We start from the raw sequence: 7743 nt of genomic DNA, 5'->3' as shown, positions 1-7743 counted from the left end.
CAGCTTGTCCTCCTTTGAACCCTAATAGATGATTGCATTCTAACTCTCCCTTTCTAAGAAATGTCGTCTACTACTATTTCATCCTACGTCAGCTTCTCAACGGTTTCTCTTCCTATTTGAATTGGACATCCTTCCCTTCGAATTCCTTTCTTCTTAACACATCTGCACAAACCTATCTGCACCATACTGTTTCTGAAAGGGAGAATTGCTGTTATGGGCGGCGCTACTAACCCTTAACAGTGGTTCATAGGCAGCTCGTAAGGATTGGAGTCTGGCATAATGATATTGTTGTAACTGATGTCGAGGGAATGGCCGAGGAAGGAAGAGCTTGGAGTACGGGCGTAAGCTTCGTTAAACCGCTTAGACAACCCACGCGAGGCTTTGTGTTGTGATGTGAGGCGCTGAGTGTTGTTTGCTTGTCTAACTGACTTACTCGTCCTTTATATTTTTTGCTTTTGTTACGGTAGCCTCTGTATCTCCTTCCCCACCCCCTCCCCTGTCTTCTGTTTCTATCACATTGTATTGTACTAATGTTCCTACCTTCACAAGCAATCAATTATATCTTAACTCCCACTACTTCCCTCCTGTCTCTTTGTTTTCCCTTTCTATCTCATTTCATCCCTTCATTCCCTCGGTCTAGAAGTCACTTCCTGCGCCTCTTCATTCCGTTTTATCTACCTAAATGGTTTCCTTTAGCTATCTCTCTATGTCTATCTCTGTGCCTCCTATGTTTTATCCGCCTCCTACCTAAGCTCTCTTCAATATTCTCCCTCGCACTCTCTCCCGTTTTTTTTATATTTCTCTTCTTCCTCTCTCAGCCTTCCCACCAAAATCCATTTCTTTATATTTCCATCTTTTTTTTCTCTTTCTTCCTCCCTCTTTAACTTCTTACGAATATCCCTCGCTCTTTACCTCCACTTTTTCCTCTTTCTCACCCTCGCTCTTCCTTCCTCTCGCCTACCTTTACATCTTCCTTCCTCTCCACCTGCCTGCCTACAAGTCTCTCCCTCTCCCTGTCTCCCTTTTTCCCCGGCGCCTCTCCTCCCACGCTCTTTCCGGGCCGCGCCTCCCGTTTTCCACTCGATAGCATGACGGGGTCTTGGGTATTTATGGCCGTCCAATAAACCATTTGTTGTACTAGTTTTTCAATATGTTTTTACTTTGATGAATGTTTGGTTTTATTTTTTTGTGTGTTTGTTGAAGGCTGTTTTGTCATTGCCATTGGATTCTAAATAAAGTATTTAACTATTTTAATCTATTGTATTTTTTTCTTTTCTTGTGGCTTTTATTTGCGTTCACTAATCCCTCTTTCCTCCTTCCAATCTTCCTACCTTCTTCCTTTCCTTCCTTCCCTTCCTATCTCCTTCTTCTCCTTCCTTCCCTCTTTCCTCCTTCCAATCTTCCTACCTTCTTCCTTTCCTTCCTTCCCTCTTTCCTCCTTCCAATCTTCCTACCTTCTTCCTTTCCTTCCTTCCCTCTTTCCTCCTTCCAATCTTCCTACCTTCTTCCTTTCCTTCCTTCCCTTCCTACCTCCTTCTTCTCCTTCCTTCCTCTTTCCTCCTTCCAATCTTCCTACCTTCTTCCTTTCCTTCCTTCCCTTCCTACCTCCTTCTTCTCCTTCCTTCCCTCTTTCCTCCTTCCAATCTTCCTACCTTCTTCCTTTCCTTCCTTCCCTTCCTACCTCCTTCTTCTCCTTCCTTCCCTCTTTCCTCCTTCCAATCTTCCTACCTTCTTCCTTTCCTCTCTTTCCTCCTTCCAATCTTCCTACCTTCTTCCTTTCCTTCCTTCCTTCCCTTCCTACCTCCTTCTTCTCCTTCCTTCCCTCTTTCCTCCTTCCAATCTTCCTATCTTCTTCCTTTCCTTCCTTCCCTCTTTCCTCCTTCCAATCTTCCTACCTTCTTCCTTTCCTTCCTTCCCTTCCTACCTCCTTCTTCTCCATCCTTCCCTCTTTCCTCCTTCCAATCTTCCTATCTTCTTCCTTTCCTTACTTCCCTCTTTCCTCCTTCCAATCTTCATACCTTCTTCCTTTCCTTCCTTCCTTCCTACCTCCTTCTTCTCCTTCCTTCCTCTTTCCTCCTTCCAATCTTCCTATCTTCTTCCTTTCCTTTCTTCCCTCTTTCCTCCTTCCAATCTTCCTACCTTCTTCCTTTCCTTCCTTCCCTTCCTACCTCCTTCTTCTCCTTCCTTCCCTCTTTCCTCCTTCCAATCTTCCTATCTTCTTCCTTTCCTTTCTTCCCTCTTTCCTCCTTCCAATCTTCCTACCTTCTTCCTTTCCTTCCTTCCCTTCCTACCTCCTTCTTCTCCTTCCTTCCCTCTTTCCTCCTTCCAATCTTCCTATCTTCTTCCTTTCCTTCTTCCTTCCCTCTTTCCTCCTTCCAATCTTCCTACCTTCTTCCTTTCCTTCCTTCCCTTCCTACCTCCTTCTTCTCCTTCCTTCCCTCTTTCCTCCTTCCAATCTTCCTATCTTCTTCCTTTCCTTCCTTCCCTCTTTCCTCCTTCCAATCTTCCTACCTTCTTCCTTTCCTTCCTTCCCTCTTTCCTCCTTCCAATCTTCCTACCTTCTTCCTTTCCTTCCTTCCCTTCCTACCTCCTTCTTCTCTCCTTCCTTCCTCTTTCCTCCTTCCAATCTTCCTATCTTCTTCCTTCCTTCCCTCTTTCCTCCTTCCAATCTTCCTACCTTCTTCTTTCCTTCCTTCCTTCCTAGCTGCTTCCTCTCCTTCCTTCCCTCTTTCCTCCTTCCAATCTTCCTATCTTCTTCCTTTCCTTCCTTCCTCTTTCCTCCATCCAATCTTCGTACCTTCGTCCTTTCCTTCCTTCCATCTTTCCTCCTTCTTCTCCTTCCTTCCCTCTTTCCTCCTTCCAATCTTCCTACCTTCTTCCTTTCCTTCCTTCCCTTCCTATCTCCTTCTTCTCCTTCCTTCCCTCTTTCCTCCTTCCAATCTTCCTACCTTCTTCCTTTCCTTCCTTCCCTTCCTATCTCCTTCTCCTTCCTTCCCTCTTTCCTCCTTCCAATCTTCCTCCCTCCTCTCTTTCCTTCCTTCCCTCTTTCCTCCTTCCAATCTTCCTCCCTCCTCTCTTTCCTTCCTTCCCTCTTTCCTCCTTCTTCTCCTTCCTTCCCTCTTTCCTCCTTCCAACCTTCCTATCTCCTTCTTCTCCTTTTTGGGGACTTTAATTGCCCTAACATTGACTGGGGACAATTGACTGGAGATCAAGAGGGTAACAGGCTTATAGAAATGGTGGAGGATTCGTTCCTCACTCAAGTTGTAACTCAACCAACAAGAGAAAACAATCTGCTGGATCTGGTATTAGTAAACGACCCCGACCTCATTCGCGACTGTGAAGTTGGTGAAAAAATTAACGGTTGCGATCACCACTTAATCCGTTTCAATGTCAACATAAGTCACAAACTCGTAGACAATCCGTCAGTGATACCAGACTACAAAAAAGCAAATTTCAACCTAGCCCGTGAGCTGCTTCCCTCTGCGACCTGGGACCAACTTCACCTAACCGACAATACAATCGACAACGTGTGGAACAACTTCAAAGATAAGCTTTTGGGAGTAGAAAAGGCTACAGTGCCGACGAAACCCAGGCGAGTAAATGGTGCCGTAGATCCACCGTGGATGACCAGAGAAATAAAAAGGGCGGTAAACTTAAAAAAAAGGAATTATAACCTAATGAAAGAGAATGACACGGCCGAAGCCCGTACTCAGTACCATAACAGCCTCAGAGCTTGTCGCACCCTTATTCGGAGTAGTAAACGCAACTACGAAAAACAAATAGCGCGTGACATCAAGACAAACTCAAAAATTTTTTTCACATACATCAGATCGAAAAAGAAAGTAAAATCCAAATGACAGACGAGACTGGAGCTGCAACTCAGGACAGTAAACAGATGGCCAGAATCCTCAACAGTAACTTCGCATCCGTATTCACAGTCGAGAACATCGAAACCATGCCCGAGAACCCTGACCCGCCGAGGGGAATCACGCCCCTGAAAATTGACTCAATATGCGACCAAGAAGTGAAAGAGTATTTGGATAAACTCGACACGAACAAGTCAACAGGACCTGACGGTTTGTCCCCGCGGTTATTAAAAGAGCTTAAACAACAAATACTTCAGCCACTCACTAACATATTCAACCAGTCTGTTCAATTGAAAAAGGTCCCGGAAGACTGGAAGATGGCGAACGTTACACCAATTTTCAAAAGGAGACAAAAGCGTTGCATTAAACTACAGGCCCATAAGTTTGACATCAGTGGCAGGAAAATACTCGAAAAGATTATTAGAGACAAACTTGTTAAGTTTCTAGAAGACAATAATGTAATCTCCGACACCCAGCATGGCTTCAGAAACAAGCGCTCCTGCCTAACGAATTTATTAGACTTCTTCCAAGGTATATATAAGAACTGGGATGCCCACATCCCCAGTGATGTTATATACCTGGACTTTCAGAAAGCCTTCGACAAGGTACCGCACGAGCGACTCCTTAAGAAACTGCACTCGGCGGGCATTGGAGCCAATCTGATCGCGTGGATAAGAGATTGGCTCACCGACAGAAAACAACGAGTACTACTCAACGGACAGCCTTCCGATTGGCTTCCAGTCACTAGTGGAGTGCCTCAAGGGTCAGTGCTGGGACCCATTCTCTTCATCATATATATCAACGACCTCGAATCAGGACTGAAATCCACAATATCGAAATTTGCTGATGACACTAAGGTGGGGGGAAAGGCCCTCACAAAGACCGACTGCGAAATCATTCAGAAAGACCTCAATCACATTATCGAATGGTCGGAAAATGGCAAATGTCCTTTAATGTTGACAAATGCAAAGTCATGCTCATTTGGTACAGAAATAGTATCCACACATACTTCATGAATGGGAGACCTCTGCAAGCGATGCAGGAGGAAAAGGATCTTGAGTCACTATCAGCAGTGACCTGAAACACGCGAATCACTGTAAAAAGCATACAACAAAGCCAACACTATGCTCGGGTTCATAGCGAGGAACTTCGAGTGTAAAACGCCAGACGTGATGCTATCCTTGTATAATTCCATGGTAAGACCGCACCTCGAGTATGCAGTACAGTTCTGGTCTCCTAATTACAGAAAGGACATTGATTTACTGGAAGGGATTCAACGACGCGCCACGAAAATGATACCAACCTTAAGGGCTCAACCGTACGAGGAACGACTCAAGCGACTCAATCTCTTTACATTAGAGAAAAGACGCCTACGAGGAGATATGATTCAAGTCTTCAAGTATCTAAAAAAATTCAATAACGTCGATTACTCCAATTTCTTTGAATTGCAAACCAACCTAAGAACTAGAAATAACGGTTTACCCATTCAGTCTAGTCGATGTAACACAGACATCGGAAGGAGTTTCTTTTCAAACCGAGTCATCCGTCACTGGAACAATCTTCCTTCAGAAGTAGTAAATGCGAATACTATCAACTCCTTCAAATATAGAATCGACCGTCACTTCGCTGCGTCGGGAGTAAACTGAATATTGAGTTGCTTTCATCTGCTCCTCAATATCGAGGCGCTTTCATCTGCTCCTCAATGTCGAGGTGCTTTCATCTGCTCCCCAGGCCCCAGGCTGTCGAACAGATTAAATCACCAAAGCGGGCAACCTCGTAATGAGCCAATAGGCTTTCTGTTGCCTGCGTTTCCATGTTTCCATGTTTCCTTCCCTCTTTCCTCCTTCCAACCTTCCTATCTCCTTCTTCTCCTTCCTTCCCTGTTTCCTCCTTCCAATCTTCCTCCCTCCTCTCTCTCCTTCCTTCCCTCTTTCCTCCTTCCAATCTTCCTACCTTTTTCCTTTCCTTCCAACCTTCCTATCTCCTTCTTCTCCTTCCTTCCCTCTTTCCTACTTCCAATCCTCCTCCCTCCTCTCTTTCCTTCCTTCCCTCTTTCCTCCTTCCAATCTTCCTACCTTCTTCCTTTCCTTCCTTCCTTTCCTACCTCCTTTTTCTCCTTCCTTCCCTCTTTCCTCCTTCCAATCTTCCTACCTTCTTCTCCTTCCTTCCCTCTTTCCTCCTTCCAATCTTCCTACCTTCTTCCTTTCCTTCCTTCCTTCCTACCTCCTCTTTCCTTCCTTCCCTCTTTCCTCCTTCCTCCTAGCTGTCCTTCCAATCTTCCTACCTCCTTTCTTTCCTTCATCTCTCCCTCCTTCCTTCCTTCCTTCCTTCCTTCCCTCCCTCTAATTGATACATTGCATAAGATCGTCTCGCTTCTCAAGGACACGAATTAAGTCTGAATACATTTTAATTCTCCTTCGAGATTTCCACTGCCTCGATCCCCTCCTCCTCCTCCTCCTCCTCCTCCTCCTCCTCCTCCTCCTCCTCCTTTTCCTCCTCCTCCTCCTCCTCCTCCTCGGCGCCTTAGAAAGTCTTTCCTCCAAGTATACAAATGACTTCGTTAAGCTGGAGGTCAGTGAATCATCCTCTTCCTCCTCCTCCTCCTCCTCCTCCTCCTTCACCTCTTCCGGTTCCTCGGGTGCCTCCGCCTCCTCTTCATCGTTTCCTCTGCCGCCTTATTCCGCCTCATTTTTATTCTTTTTTTTATTCTCTTCCTTTCCTATCTTTTGCTACTCCTCCTCTTTCTCTTCCTCATCTTCTCTCTTTATTTCTTTTTTCTCCTCCTCCTCCTTCTATTCCTCTTTTTCCTCCCGTTCCCTTTGCTCCTTTTCCTCCTCTTCCTCCTCTTTGAACTCGTCTTACCCGACGACTTGTCACCCAGGCTACTCAAGGAACTCAAGCAGCAAATCCTCAAGCCACTCACCGCCATCTACAATCTGTCACTACAACAAAACAAAGCCCCGAAAGACTGGAAACAAGCGAACGTAACACCGATCTACAAAAAGGGACACAAAAGTGTGGCCCTGAGCTACAGACCAATCAGCTTGACCTCAGTGGCGGAAAAAATCCTCGAGAAGACCATCAGAGACAAACTCGTTAGGTTCCTTGAAGACAACAACATCATTTCCGATGCTCAGCACTGTTTCAGGAACAAGCGCTCATGCTTAACCAATTTATTGGACTTCTTCCAAGGTATCTATGAAAACTGGGATAATCATATCCCCAGTGATGTTATATATCTAGACTTTCAGAAAGCCTTTGACAAAGTGCCACATGAAAGACTCCTCAAGAAACTTAAGTCGGCGGGATTAGGCGACGATCTGACAGCGTGGATCAAAGACTGGCTCACTGAAAGAAAACAACGAGTTGTACTCAACGGACAGGCCTCCGAGTGGCTCCCGGTCACAAGTGGAGTGCCACAGGGGTCAGTGCTGGGACCCATACTTTTCATCATATATATCAACGACCTAGAACTAGGATTAAAATCCAATCTTTCAAAATTTGCCGACGACACAAAGGTGGGTGGGAAGGCCCTCACGACGGCAGACTGCGAAATTATCCAGAGAGACCTGGGCCAGGTCACTCGGTGGTCAGAAAAATGTCAGATGTCCTTCAACACTTCCAACTGTTAAGTAATGCATATCGGATCCAGAAACAGCAACCACACATACCACATGGGTGGCGAACCACTACATGTTGTGCAAGAGGAAAGAGACCTCGGGGTCACCATCAGCAGTGACTTGAAACAAACAAAACACTGCAAGTCCGCCTGTAAGAAAGCCAATACAATGCTTGGGTTCATATCGAGGAACTTCGAATACAAGACGCCGGGAGTTATGTTATCCTTGTATAATTCGCTGGTAAGGCCCCACCTGGA

Source organism: Eriocheir sinensis, unplaced genomic scaffold (assembly GCF_024679095.1).
Source record: "Eriocheir sinensis breed Jianghai 21 unplaced genomic scaffold, ASM2467909v1 Scaffold986, whole genome shotgun sequence".
In the NCBI taxonomy this organism is placed as follows: Eukaryota; Metazoa; Arthropoda; class Malacostraca; order Decapoda; family Varunidae; genus Eriocheir; species Eriocheir sinensis.
This window is presented reverse-complemented; position numbering follows the sequence as displayed.